The sequence below is a fragment of the Salvia miltiorrhiza genome, unplaced genomic scaffold (assembly GCF_028751815.1).
Source record: "Salvia miltiorrhiza cultivar Shanhuang (shh) unplaced genomic scaffold, IMPLAD_Smil_shh original_scaffold_447, whole genome shotgun sequence".
Taxonomy (NCBI): Eukaryota; Viridiplantae; Streptophyta; class Magnoliopsida; order Lamiales; family Lamiaceae; genus Salvia; species Salvia miltiorrhiza.
This window is the reverse complement of record NW_026651550.1, coordinates 434,560-449,497: the sequence shown is the minus strand read 5'-3', so window position 1 is coordinate 449,497 and position 14,938 is coordinate 434,560.

Genomic DNA, 14,938 nt, shown 5'->3' with positions numbered 1-14,938 from the left:
ACCATCCCCCTGCCTGCCCAAATTTGTCGTCGCTGCCTTTGACCTCGCCCTTACCCGCGTTGCCGTTGCAATTTTCTTGTGCTAGCCTCGACTCGACCTTCGACGTGCGTCGTCGCCGAAGAGCCACCATCGTGTTGGACCCGTGGAAGAGCCACCACACGTAGAGGTGGTTGTCCCTGTTGCGTTGCCTCCGCCGCCGTGCTTCTTCTGCCACCATCATTCCAATGGTGAGTCTCTGTCTCTGAATCTTGTCTCTCTGCTCTCGTTCACTATTTCTCTATCCCACCCTCTTGTTGCTACCAATGTCTCATCCACTGGGAATTGACGAGGCCAAGATTGTTAGCTTCACAAAACTCAGATTCTGAAATCTGCCTAATTTCACTTTTATTTTTAATTTCATTTAATTAAACTTGCGTGAAAACCTAATTTCAATCTTAATTTTCAAATTTAGAATGTACAATTGTTTGATATATTGGTGGAGTGAGGTGATATATGAGCTTGTAGTATTAAAAAAAATGTAGTTTTGGAACTGTTTAGCAAAATTATTTTGTTATGAACGATTTTATGTTGATTATTAGTATTAGTTTTATGTTTTGAATAACTTATTGGTATTTATGTTGATTATTAGTATCAATTTTGTGGCTAAATTAATCTTTTCAAAATTCATGTTGAGGTCGTATTCATCCTCTCTCAAGCTTAAGTTTAATTTAGAAAAGCAAGTTTGGAGCTTCTAATTTCGATGATGCTTTGATATATAAATTTGACATCAAAAGTGGGTGCATGCATAAAATAGACTAAAGTTTTTTTTTTTATTGGGGTAATTACCTGTAAATCCATAACATTTACACGAAATTGGTTTTTGCTCCTATTTTGAAAATTGTGGCCCCTAAATACATAACCTTATATTTTGTCTCGTTTTTCTCCTATCACCGATTTTTTCTTAATCCGGGACTGGAAATTACACGTTGGCAGCCGAAATTGATGAGTTGGCAGCCGAAAATTGACACATATACGTATTATTGACATGTGGATAAAAAAAAGTTAAAAAAAGAAAAAAATTACATATCATCATCTTCCCTAACCTCCCCCACTTTCAAACCTCAATTCCCCTCCCCCCACCCGCCGCCCCACCCTCCGCCGCTGCCACCGTCGCCCCCTCCCCTTCCCCCACCCTCCACCACTGCCACCTTCCCCAACCGCACAGAACATGAAGATCTCCGGCCGAATTCGAACAGAATGATCTCCCTACCACCTCCGTCACTTCATCTCCGGCCAAAATTGGTACTCTTTCTCCACCCCACGGCCGAACACGGCATCAGATCTGAAGCTTCGTCCTCCAACGAAGGCGGCGACAGATCTCGAAGCTTTGAAGCGTCTCTTTCAACACCTTGGAGGAGGCCTCGCCGCCCACTGCTTGGACGAGTTGTACCTTTTGTCCCTTGATGAAAGCATGGAGAAAAACTTGTCATCTTGGCCAGCATTCATCATTTTTATTTTATGAGAATTTTGGGGATCTGGGGATGGGGGAGGGGTAGTCAGGGTCCAAGGAGGGGGAGGGCAAACGGGTCTGGGGAGGGGGAAGGGGCGGGCGGCGCCGGCGTGTGGTGGCGGCAGGCGGCGCCAGCGGGTGGGGGGAGAGGAAGTTAGGGTTTGGAAGTTGGGGAATTGGGGAAGATGATGATGTGGATATTTTTTTATTATTTTTTTTAAAAAAAAATTCCACATGTCCTAAATGTGCCTAGGTGTCAATTTACGGCTGCCAACGCATCAATTCCGACTGCCCCCGTGTAATTTCCGACGTCGGATTAAGAAAAAAATCAGTGACAGGAGAAAAACGAGACAAAATAAAAGGTTATGTATTTAGGGGCCACATTTTTCAAAATAGGAGCAAAAACCAATTCCGTGTAAACGTTATGGATTTACAAGCAATTACCCCTTAATTATTGCAATTTAGTTAATTATGAAATTATTGTACTATGAAATGCTTTTTATAATTATTTGTTCTTAGAAACTAGCTCGAATTTTTATCTTAAGTGATTATATGATGATTAAGTAATATGATTAATATTTATATATGTCATCAATTGTAGTATACCACTCCACCCTTGACTCATGAGGAATAAAGGAAGAAGTCGAGGACAACAAGAGAAAATAGGGCGAAAAAATGTGAGCAACGAACGTTAGTTTTTTCTTCAACTTCTCTTATTTTGAGATCGTGTTTAAATATGACAGTCATGATCATGTTTAAAAGTCTGAGATGAGTATGTATCTATGTAGTAAATGGAGATTAGGTTGTTGTTGAGTTAACAAATGTAAACCTAGAATTATACGGTGAGATCAACAACAAATTATCACTTGTAGACAAATTATCACAAATAGTGCGGAAAAAAAATGAAGAACACTCAAGAGAGAAATGAATTCCTTTTGATCTATTGAACGTGAACGTTACATGGTACAACAACGATAAATCTATACTAAATTACATAATGGGGCATTCTCATCTTTTCTTATGATTCACGTAGACCACGTGCTCGTAAGTAGAAATCTTATAAAAGCAGATGCACTTTTTCAACTGTGTGCCACTTTGTCTTCTAATGCCAAAGGTCATATTCACAACCAAATTCATAGCTACGAAATGCGGTTGTATATTCTTCATGGTAATGCCACCGTTGTAAAGTTATTGCAACACACTGAGATTTACAACTCTGATTAGTTGCACACGTGTCATCACCAGAGTTGTCACATACATTACTCCTCATTAGTTGGGGGATGATTGTGTTCCATTTATGTTGTTATAGTGATGACTTGGAGCTGCGTATGTGTTGTTGTGATATGAAGTGTGGAGTTTGTGTTAAGCATATTTTTTTCTTTGTTTTTTTATTACTTGAAATGCTTAGTGATAAATACAAATAGTGGGTTTTGTTAATTTTAACATTGAGAAACAATTAAAAAATACCAATCCAATTTTCTTTAGGTATTTATTGAAATGAGTGAATATCGTGAGTGGATATGTATAGACGATTTCTACCCAATGAAACATTAAATTTTGAATTTCTTAGAGGTATTAAAGGATTCATATATTTTGCTAGCAATATACGGGATTTAATGGAAAGTCAAGTGTCCATGCAGAAGATGTTATGTTACAACACTAAAGACGTTGAATATCACATTTCAAAGAACGGATTTGTGCAAGATTATAACATTTGGAGGTTTCATGGGAAAATCGAAATGTCCACCACTAAATATCATAACTTTGAGGATACTGAGTATGTTTAAGATAATGAAAATAATTATCACAATATGGTGATGGATGTTTCTGTTTCTTAATATAACATGCAAGTAATTGAAGAGCCCTCAAATCCTGAAGAGCAACTACTATACAATATGTTGAATGCAACAGATAAGAAGTTGTGGCCCGATTGCAAGACCCATTTATAATTATCTCTAGTGGCTTTTCTAATATGTTTAAAGGCGGAGGAAATATGTCTGAAAGATGTTTTGATCAGTGACTAAAGTTAAAAGAGACTCTCCTAGATAAAAATTTGGTTCCTACTAATTTCTACAACACAAAAAAGTTATTGAGTGGGATGGGGCTACCTGTTCAAAAATTGAGTGTTATCCTAATAATTGTGCGCTTTGTTGGGATGATGATAGTGATATGGTTCTATGTAAATATTGTGGTGAGTCTCATTCCAATGATGATACTCGAGGCTTTGTAAGTGGTGGAAAGACATTAGTAGCAGCAAAATAAATGTTATACTTTTCTCTTACTCCTTGTTTGCAAATGCGGTCTTTGAATTTCTTTATTTAATTGTGTAATTTACATATGAAAAAAAAAAAATTATATGCATCTAAAGCCACAACTGCAGATATGTGTTGGTATGCATCATCTGTAGATGACGCGGTTATGCGCCATCCTGCAGACTCACTTGTTTGGAAACTTTTGAATAATGATTTCCCTGATTTTGCCACAGAGATGAGAAATATTATGTTAGGTCTATCCAGAGATGTATATGAAGGAACAATTTATGTTCCTTACAATCTTGGTCCTCGGGCCACACAATCCAAATGAAAAGTTAAATGTTTTTATGCAACTATTTATTGCGGAGCTTATACAATTGTGGAACGTGGGTGTGCTTACATATGATATTTCGTTGAAGCAAAACTTCCAGATGTGACAGCTTTACTGTGGACAATCAGCTGTTTCCTTGTCTACTCAATGTTATCCGGGTGGAGTACGACTGGAAGATTAGCTTGTCCACATTGCATGAATGAAATAGAAGCTTTCACTTTATCACATAGTGGAAATCAATCATGGTTTGACAACCATCAAAAGTTCTTACCTATAAATCATCTTTTCCGAAGAGCTAAAAGAAGTTTCATAAAAAATATATGCGATTACCGCACAACCACTACAAGTTCGATCTGGTCAAGAAATACTGGCATAGATAGAAGAAGTGAGATTTTGTTAAAGTAACTAAAGAGAATCAAGATGCAATTAATCAATCGTCATTGTTAGTTTGTAGGTAAGTGAAGACAGTGACATAATTTTGTAAGTTACTGATGAAATAATTTTTCAATGTTCGGCCAGTTTGTTGTAGTGATCATGTGAGATCAATTTGACACGAATTTCCCCACCTTCTTGAACAAAATTGTGGCTTCTGAAATAGCCTTCACATCCTCAATCTTCTCTAGCAGTCCAAGCTAATCTTTTCCTAGTGTTTAATGGAAATAACTCTTTGAAGATAAGTATAAACACATATATCCCCTTGAAGATAAGCACGAACTAATTTATCCACAATATTAGCAGATCATAAATTTTCATCAATAAGAAGTCCAAAACCTGCTGCGAACTGGAGTTGTTTGAATAGATAAACTCATGATGTCTATCTGCTATCAATTCCCGCACAACTAGGAGTCCCAACGAGTACCAAGAACATCTTCTGATACATGTAACTGAACAACTATCAAATTATCAAAGTACAGTCTACATAATGACAATCACATAATAGTAATCTATACTCTAAAATATAATTTTCCAAAATTGAAAAATATGAGGTACCTGTTAGATTTTAATTTTCATGTATAAAAATCGGATAACTGATCATATCGATACCCAAAATTACAAATTAATAAACATTTAAGGCTCATTTGGTACATCTATGTGATAAGGTGTGATATGATTGACTGAAATATCTTTTACCATATGTCATATTAATATCATATTTGGTAGAATGCATTAAAATATCTGTAAAATATAATACTTCATTTGTCCACGAAATGAGTACCCATATTTTCTTTTTCGTCCGTCCACGAAATGAGTACCCATTTCCTTTTTTGGCAAGTGTACCCCACAAAACTCTTTATTCATGTTGGGAACCTTGTGGAATATCCTAACCCTTGTTTTGATGATACCAAAATTCATAGGACTTATTTGTAATAGACTAGAATTGTTTTGAACTCAAGTGTTAGAGTTCGTTTCTAGTTTAGTTGCGGTGTCGAAGACTGAAGACTGAAGACTGAAGAACGAAGACTGAAGACTGAAGACTGCAGATACCAACTGAAGTATCAGTTGAAGAATCAGTTGAAGACTGATTATTTAATGCGCGCAATGGACTGATACTAAAGTCAAGTATCAGTTGAACATTCCTCCTAGGACTGATCTTCCAACGTTCAGAGGAAGCCACGTACGCACCAGTACAGCCGCATTAAATGCAGAGATCTCAATATCTTATCTCTGCAGAGGTCATTCCTATCTGGTGGTTACTTTTCAGAGATGTCACATCTCCTGTCCATCAAAGAGAGCCATTTCCACACAGACAAGGAACCTCGAAGATTGAAGCCTCAGCCCAAATTCGAATTGCTCTCCAACGGAAGAAATCTTGAGGACGATTTACGCCAACGGATCTATTCAAGAGTTCTCCTACAAATAGCGCTCAAGGATCACTTCAATCTTCACCGATTCAACGACATAAGCTGAAGCTCTGCCGAAATTGCTACTCAGCCTAAAGCTTAACCTCCCAAAGCTTGAATCGAAGAAGAGAATTCCAAAGCCAAAATCAGTCACTGCTGATTACATACATTCTCTTAGACCCTAGGCATATATCTGTTTACCCAGAAGCCAAAGGTCAAACTTGCTTCAAAGAACTTGTTCTTTGTAAGTATAGTTGGCACTCGTTTAAACCTCTCCCCCATAAGAGTGTTTGAGTGATTCGGAGTTCAGGAAGGTACTCTGAACTCTGAGTGAAAAATCTGAGCACGAGGTGTGCTTAGTAGGGAAATCCTACGCGAGGTGTGTGGGTGCTGAAGAGGGGTTATCTTCAATTTACGGTTGTGTGCACCAGGCAAGCACACGGGTACGGTTTGCAGTGCACCAGGCAAGCACTTGCGGAGTGGATTGTTGGTCTGATCAACCAGCCGTGGATGTAGGAAAGGGTTTTTCCGAACCACGTAAAAGTCTCTGTGTTATTTATAGCTTTCAGTTTTACATTCATACTTGTGCTATTTCAATTGATAAAACTGAACACTGACTAATAGCAAAGAGAAACCTTAATCCAACAATTTGCTCCACCGAGGCTATTGCGAAACTAAGTTTAATTTCCTCTGCGTATGATATCAATCTGACTGAACTATCCTCTGATAGTAAGGAAGAGCGATATCATCTCTATCCTTGCAAACACGACTGAAGCCCTTATTTGAATCAGTTAAGTTCCAGTAACTTAACTGATAACTCATTACTGAAGAGCTTTCAGTATCAGTCGTCAACCCTGTTGGTCAAAACTGATTTCAGTAAAACAGGAGTCTTTGTTTGCGTGTATAGTTTCGTTTTAATCTCTGACTGAGATCCCTCTGATTGAGGTCAGTAGATAGTCAGAAAAATAGCCTATAGGTGTATTCCCCCCCCTCATACACCTATTCGAGACCCCACGGACCTAACAATTAGTATCAGAGCAGGTTGTTCGCAAGAACTATCTGCATCTGACTAGGTTCTATTTGAACTAGATCATTTTTCCTTAAAGGTCTCGAAAAAGTTTTACGCTTTTTTTTGTGCTTGTAATTTGCTCTATCTGCCGTTATCTGTTCTCTCTTTTTTGATGGAGACTAACCACAGCAGATTATCTTCTCTACCTATGTTTAGTATTGAAAAATACGACATATGGAAGTTTCAGCTTGAAAGCTTCCTCACCGCCCAACATTGCCGAATGTGGGAAGTCATCACCAGCGGACCGATCACCATCACCGAAACCATCAAAAAGGGCATTATCTCCGGCACCGTTCCCGACAAGCATGTCATGAAGATCATCAAGTGCGGAACAACAAAGGAGATGTGGGACATTCTAGAAAGAATGTGCGTAGGTTCTGAGGAAATCAAGGAGAATAAGCTATCTATAGCTTGCCAGAAGTTCGACTCCTTCCTCATGCTCAAGAATGAATCTGTCGAGGAAATGGAACAAAGATTCAATCTTATCTTGAATGAAGTTCAATCCATTTCCAAAGACAAATACACTCAACGAGAAATCAACCTGAAGATTATTCGAGCACTGCCACGTGGAGAATGGCAGATCTACTCAGTCGCTCATCAGCATAAGCCAGGATTCAGTCAGCTCCCGACAAACAAGCTTTTCTCCGACCTCATGGCAAATGAGTTCGACCTTCTGAGAAATCTTGGTATCAAGAAGGCTGGAGGATCAGACGAAGATGGTCCATCAACCTCAAGAGGAGTTGCACTGAAGGCCTCAACTAGAGAAGGCAAGAAGCAAATCAAGGAGCCAACGGAACTCAACCCAGAGGACTTCTTCAGTCAATATGCTTTGTTGACTGAAAGATTTAACAAGATGGAGTCCAAGTTCCGGAAGTACAGAAGGTTCCACAAGCAACACTACAAAGGAAAAGAAAGAGAAGGGAACTCCAGACATTCCACAGATCGAAGCGGAGAAAGGAAGTCAGCCGCTTACGACATCAAAGACTTGGAATGCTTTGGATGTAGAAAGAAAGGGCACTTTCGACATGAATGCCCTGATCTGACTCCAGCTGAGTGCAGGGAATTGAAAGCTAAGAAAGATCGTAGCTTTTCGAAGAAGAAAGCGATGGTTGCTGACGATGCTGACTCTTCCAAAGACACATCAGAATCATCCGACTTCGACAGTTCCAACTCAGATGATGAGAGCCGAGCCCTGATGGCCAATGAATCAGAAAGCGTGGCTGACAACAGCTACGACAATGGAATGAATGGCTCAGAGGTAAACTCTCACTCAAAAACTCCTTATACTGATAACTTCCTGATGCTTTCAGGAGACCACTCAGAATCTGGAAATAGCTCATCCGATGAAACTGACGAGTTTGATCAGCTCTTGACTGATCACTGTCAGCTGAGGAAAATGTTCGAAGATCTCCTCAAGCAGAATCAGAAAATGGACAAGGAGATCAATGATGAACGAGCTAAGAATCAGACAATCATCTACTTTCCGGATGAAACGTGTCTTGATCAGCTAATCATGGAGAACAGTTGACTGGAAGAAGAGCTCAGAATCTCCAACTCAGAATGTGAAAGAGCATCTCATGAAATCAAGAGGCTCAATCACAAACTGGAAGAAACAGTCAAGAACTGCATGATGCAGTCTCCCATGATGAGCAACTTTCCATCGAAAGGCCTGGTCAACAGCATCGGAGGAAAGGTTGCAGCTGCCAAAGGAAAGGATATCATGATCATCTCAAAGGACGATCCTTCTGAAATCACAACCTCAGAAGAATCAAGAGATCATGATATGGATGAAGTTCGCAAGCGCAGACTGATGGCTAGATCAAATGTTCCACCTCTACGAAGCTACAGACGAGCTAAGGAGGCCCCCAACCAGATCATTCTATTGAAAAGGCTGGAAAGCAGATTTCAGTCAAAGATCCGGGAAGGAACATCAGGAGTCAAGAAGAATCTTCCTCACCAATCCAGGGGGAAGAAAAGCCACATCAGTCAGAAACTGACATCCACAGTCCAGTTTCAGAAGGAACAACATCCGTGGAGACCAAGCAATGCTGAGTGATAAACATGCATTTTTACCTCTTGGTATGTCATTTTTGATGGTTAGTTATGAGGTTTTTGTGTGTTTGATGGTTTATTTTGAGCTTATATTGGTTTTAGGTCAAGAACTTGTCACTCGCTTGTGTTTGAACGTATTTTCAGAAATAAGGAAGAAGAAATTGGAAGATTTGTCTGAAATACAAGTTGTAGTTCATCTCGAGAGGAGTTCGTGAGCGCAAACGGTTCGTAAATCGGAGTTCGGACGAGGGAGAACGAGCCAAAACAAAATCACTGCGCAAGGCCGCGCGAGGTCGCGCGGTCAAGGCGCGCGGCCGCGCGACCCGGCCGCGCGACGATGGCAGAAGTTGCTGGACTGCTCACGCGGGCACAGCGCGCGGGCGCGCGAGAAGGCCGCGCGAGCTCGCGCGGTCCAGCCATGCGGCCGCGCGAGCCGGCCGCGCGAGACGCCGAGTTTCCGCCCTAAATCCGTTTTTCAGCTTTTTTTTACGCGATTTTGAGTCCTACTTGACCTAGGACATATAAATACCACCCAATAGCTTATTCCAAAGGGCTTTGATCATCTTTTACTTTTCCTGAGAGCTGTGAGACACGGAGCAAGAGCAAGACTGAAGAATCTCGACTTCTCTACGGTTTTTCATTGTTTAATGTTCATTAGTTTTATTGAGATTGTGATTGTTAGTCATATGTCTATGTGTGGCTAAATCCCTTTTTCCCAGGGTTTAGGGAGTAAACATGATTCGAATTTCTGACTGTTGATTTAATTAATTGAGATTTATATTCCTTTCTATGTTCTTGTTATAACTGCTTGCTTTATTGCTTGATCACCAATTTAGCATTATCATAGGTTTTAATTTGAGATCGGGAGATGATAATTAATACCTGAACTAAGAACATAGAACACATTTATTTTAATTCTAAAGGGAATTAATAATTGTGAAGGCTTTAATCCTAGGAACTTTTGGGAGTTACATGTTAGAAGTGTGATCCAGGGATGGTAACCTTGCATGTAATCAACGATTTGTATGCCACGGGAGTGGGTATGAATTAACTTTGAGATTGCCTTAGGAATTATCTCATTAATTGAATCAAACTTGTTAGATAAGAGAATCTGTTGAAACCTTTGCCTTGGGAAACTCTTTTTCTTCTGTTACTCCGCAACTTTCACAGCTTGATTTCTTTTAGTGTTTCTTATTTCAATTTAAATTTGTTTTCAAAAATCAAAACTTTAATTTTCGTTCATCCAGATAGAGTAAAATAATTAAGAGTAGGAATTGATAATCATTAGTCTCTGTGGATTCGACCTTGTTTGCCACTATATACAATTGCACCCGTACACTTGCGGCGTGTAAATAAAATAGCGAACAAGTTTTTGGCGCCGTTGCCGGGGACTGATTTTTATCAGTACTATTCTGTTAATTGTTTGATACTACTCTGGATTTTTTTTTTATTTCTGTTATTTATTTTTCTGTTCTTTATTTTTTCCTGCGGTTCTGATTCTTGCGTTGGAGTTTTTTTTTAGGTAGTGCATGAACACGCGATCTCAGAAGCTTCCTCTTGAAGATTTTGATCCTGAGATTGAAGCTACGCTCCGCCGCAAGAACAGCCAAGCAAAGCAAGATAATTTGGATTCTATGGCTACCGCAGAAGAAGTCCGTGCATTGAGAGAGCAGTTGCAGGCGGTGTTGGATGCTCAGAAAAATGCTGCTAAGCAGAAACAGCCGCCTATTGATGAGGCATTTACTCCACTGTACCAGTACCAAGAACCGCCCAAAGTCAACGCGAATAACTTCGAGCTAAGGACTGGGCTGATTACCATGGTGCAGCAAAACCAGTATGGAGGTAAAGCCGTGGAGGACCCAAATGCGCATCTGGCGCAATTCTTGGAGTTGTGCAGCACTGTCAAGATGAACGGAGTCCCAGATGACATCATACGACTCCGCCTTTTCCCATTCTCACTCCGGGATAAGGCAAAGTCATGGTATCAAACTTTGCAGCTGGGAGCTAATCCGGTATGGGGGGATGTGGCGGATCGTTTCCTGCGGAAGTTCCATCCTCCCGGGCTCACATTGAAGCTAAAGATGGAGATTCTCCAATTCCAACAGTTTGATGGAGAGACACTAGCAGAGACATGGGAGAGATACCAAGAAAAGTTGAGAAAGTGTCCGTCCCATGGTTTCGATGAGGGGACTCTGGTGGTTATGTTCTATAACGCTTGTGGGGAGCGCACCAGGATGTTCATGGATACAGCTGCAGGGGGCTCATTGCTCAAGAAAGGGAGTTCTGAAGCTATGGAGATCATTGAGAGCATGGCCACCACGAGCTATCAATGGCCATCCGAGAGAGTTCACTTGAAGAAAGTTGCTGCTACCTCCAGTTCGGAGCCTATGGCGTTGATTTTGACTCAGCTGGCAGAGATGAACTCAAAGATCAAGGCTATGACTGTTGGCCATCCTGAGCCGGCTGTGGAGATCCCAACAGGCGTAGAAGACGTCAACTACATCAATGGCAGAAACTATGGGAACTATCAGCATGGACAACAGTTTCATCATGGAGGGCGTCCACATCCCAATTTGGCTTATGGGAATCCGAATAACGCGCTTCATGCTCCACCAGGATTCTCTGTCACCAATGGAGTCATCAATGATGAAAAGAAGCCAAATTTGGAAGAGCTGATGATGAAGTTCATCTCCAGGGCAGATGAGAGGATGGAAAAGCTGGAGTCCAATGCCGTTGCTGTGGGGACTCAAATGAAGATGTTCGAGACCCAATTGGGCCAAATAGCCACAGCCGTCAACAAACTCCAACAGTCGGGCAACCTCACAAACAATGCCAAGGTGAATGCAAAGGAGCAGTGCATGGCCATTGGGTTAAATAGTGAAGGCACCTCAGATTGCAGCCATGGATCTCGTGAGATGGAGAGACCAGAGCTATCGTGGAGAGTCTGGGAGGAAGGTCGACGACTTCCACCTCATCTGCGTCCTCCTGGGTGGTTGCCGTTTCCCCAGCGTCATTTTAAGATGGTTGATCTGCCGAGCGGGACTACACAGGAAGGGGCCATGACGGCAAAAGAGGAGAGCGCACGGCTGATTGAGGAAAAAGCTGAGGAGGTCACTGTTGAGGTTTCTGGCAGAAAGAAGGATGAAAAGCAAAAAGCTACTTCGCCAGCAACTGTGACTATACCTTTCCCTCAGCGCCATAAGAAAGAGAGGGTGAAACAGCAATTCTCCAAGTTTTTAGAGATCTTCAAGAAGCTGCACATCAATCTTCCATTGGTAGAGGCGCTGCAGGAGATGCCTCAGTATGCGAAATTCTTGAAGGACATCATCTCGAGGAAGAAGAGGCTGGGAGAGTTTGAGACGGTGAATCTCAATGAAGAATGCAGCGCAATCTTGCAGAGGAAGTTGCCGGCTAAGGTCAAAGATCCGGGCAGCTTCACACTTTCCTGCATTATTGGAGGCCAGCATTTCGGAAGGTCACTCTGCGACCTGGGGGCGAGCATAAATCTTATGCCTCTATCTGTTTTTCAACAGCTGGAAATTGGAGAGTTGAAGCCAACATCAATGAGGCTGCAGATGGCGGACAGGTCGGTCACCTACCCTCGTGGAATTGTGGAGAACGTACTCGTGAAGGTGGGGGATTTTATTTTCCCTGCAGATTTTGTGGTTCTAGACATTGAGGATGAGAACAAAATTCCACTGATTTTGGGGCGCCCGTTCCTTGCAACGGGAAGAGCTTTGATTGATGTGGAGAAAGGAGAGCTCACACTGCGAGTTCATGATGAGAGCCGAACTTTCCATGTCTATGAACCATGCCACATCCATAAAGATGAAGCGCCAAAGAAAGCAAAAGATCCGGGCAAGGTAAGAGTTGATGTTTTTAATATATTTGATGCGGATCCTTTTTCTTGGCAGGACCCAGGTGATCGGAAGTTTAAAGGAGAAGTGTTGGTTGAGAAGCATGAAGCAGGGAGCAGCTGTTCGCAGCACTGCTTGTACCAGCCTCCTTGATGAGTTTGCTGTTTTGTCGAGCTAACGACGTTAAAAATAGCGCTTATTGGGAGGCAACCCAATCTTGGTTAGTTCGTTTCTTTTCGTTTGATAGTTGTTTTCGTGTCCCACAAATCCTTTTCAAACTTATTCTCCTTAGTGGTGAATAAGTTTGGGGGGATGTGTCTTTGTGGGTGCATTTTTTATTTTAGTTGTTTGTGTTCTGTCGTTGAGTTTTCTCAGTCTTGCTTTGGTGGTTTCTTTGTGATGTACCTTGATGATGATGTGAGTAGTGTAGAGTTTGGTTGGATAATTGGTTCATGATGATTTCTGTGTAAAACTTGTGAAATTGCATGCATTTGTGTTGATATTGTTGAGATTGAGCATGATTGATGAATGATAAGCATGGTCTATATGTGCTTGCAATCAATGAAATAAGCTGTGAGATTTGAGCCTTGACTGTCACCATTTTACAGTCTTATTTCTTATTCTTGAGTGATTGTTCGAGCATTCTTGTGTCTCACTAGAACTTGTCTTGGTTTCTCCCTCGAGGTCACATAGTGTGCTTAATAATTTTGAGATGATAGAAGGCCATCTTTGCTAGCCTATTTATCCCATATTTGTCCTATATCTTTATATAATCCTAGTTCACCCCCTTTGAGCCTTATTGTCCATTTTATTTGGTTTAGCCTTGGGTGGGAGCTTGGAAATTGTTGATATGAGATAGTGGGCGTTGTGGAGATGTGTGACTATGAATTATGAATTTTGTTCTTGATTGGAAAAATCCTAGTACCCTGTATTGTTTGAAAAAAAAAAAAAAAAGAAAAGAAAAAAAAATGGGTACGTAGGATGCATTAGAAAGTCATAATGTCATAAGAAATAATTGTTGAGTTGTGGTGATTTTCGTATTGAAAAATTTGGTTTTGCGGAAAGTGGAGGATAGAATTGAGTAAGAACGCTATAAGGTTGGTGATTGTGCTACATTGAGAATTATCTTTTAGTCACTTAGCCAAATATATCCTACCCTACCAAAGAGCCTACATTACAACCCTCAATAAAGACCTTTTTGATCTTGGTTATAGGAGCACACATTGAGTGGTGGAGAGGTGAGACGATTGACAAGCTTATGGTTGAGTACTTGTTTTGCTTGAATTGAGCGTATACACGTCCATGTTGATTGACACACTTGAGAGTTGAGAGATCTTAAATTCTTTATCCTTTTTGGTGAGGATTGCAAGTCACTGAGACCACAATTTGAAGTTTGTCATGAGTGTGATATCTTGATGATAGGAGATACAAATGCATGTTGGTATTTTGTTGACAAATCTGAAGCCATAATGTTATCCACTTTTCTCTACGCTCTTATTGATTCATTCTTGGTTCATCTTTGTTTTGTCCGAGGACGGACAATGGTTTAAGTTTGGGGGGTTGATAAACATGCATTTTTACCTCTTGGTATGTCATTTTTGATGGTTAGTTATGAGGTTTTTGTGTGTTTGATGGTTTATTTTGAGCTTATATTGGTTTTAGGTCAAGAACTTGTCACTCGCTTGTGTTTGAACGTATTTTCAGAAATAAGGAAGAAGAAATTGGAAGATTTGTCTGAAATACAAGTTGTAGTTCATCTCGAGAGGAGTTCGTGAGCGCAAACGGTTCGTAAATCGGAGTTCGGACGAGGGAGAACGAGCCAAAACAAAATCACTGCGCAAGGCCGCGCGAGGTCGCGCGGTCAAGGCGCGCGGCCGCGCGACCCGGCCGCGCGACGATGGCAGAAGTTGCTGGACTGCTCACGCGGGCACAGCGCGCGGGCGCGCGAGAAGGCCGCGCGAGCTCGCGCGGTCCAGCCATGCGGCCGCGCGAGCCGGCCGCGCGAGACGCCGAGTTTCCGCCCTAAATCCGTTTTTCAGCTTTTTTA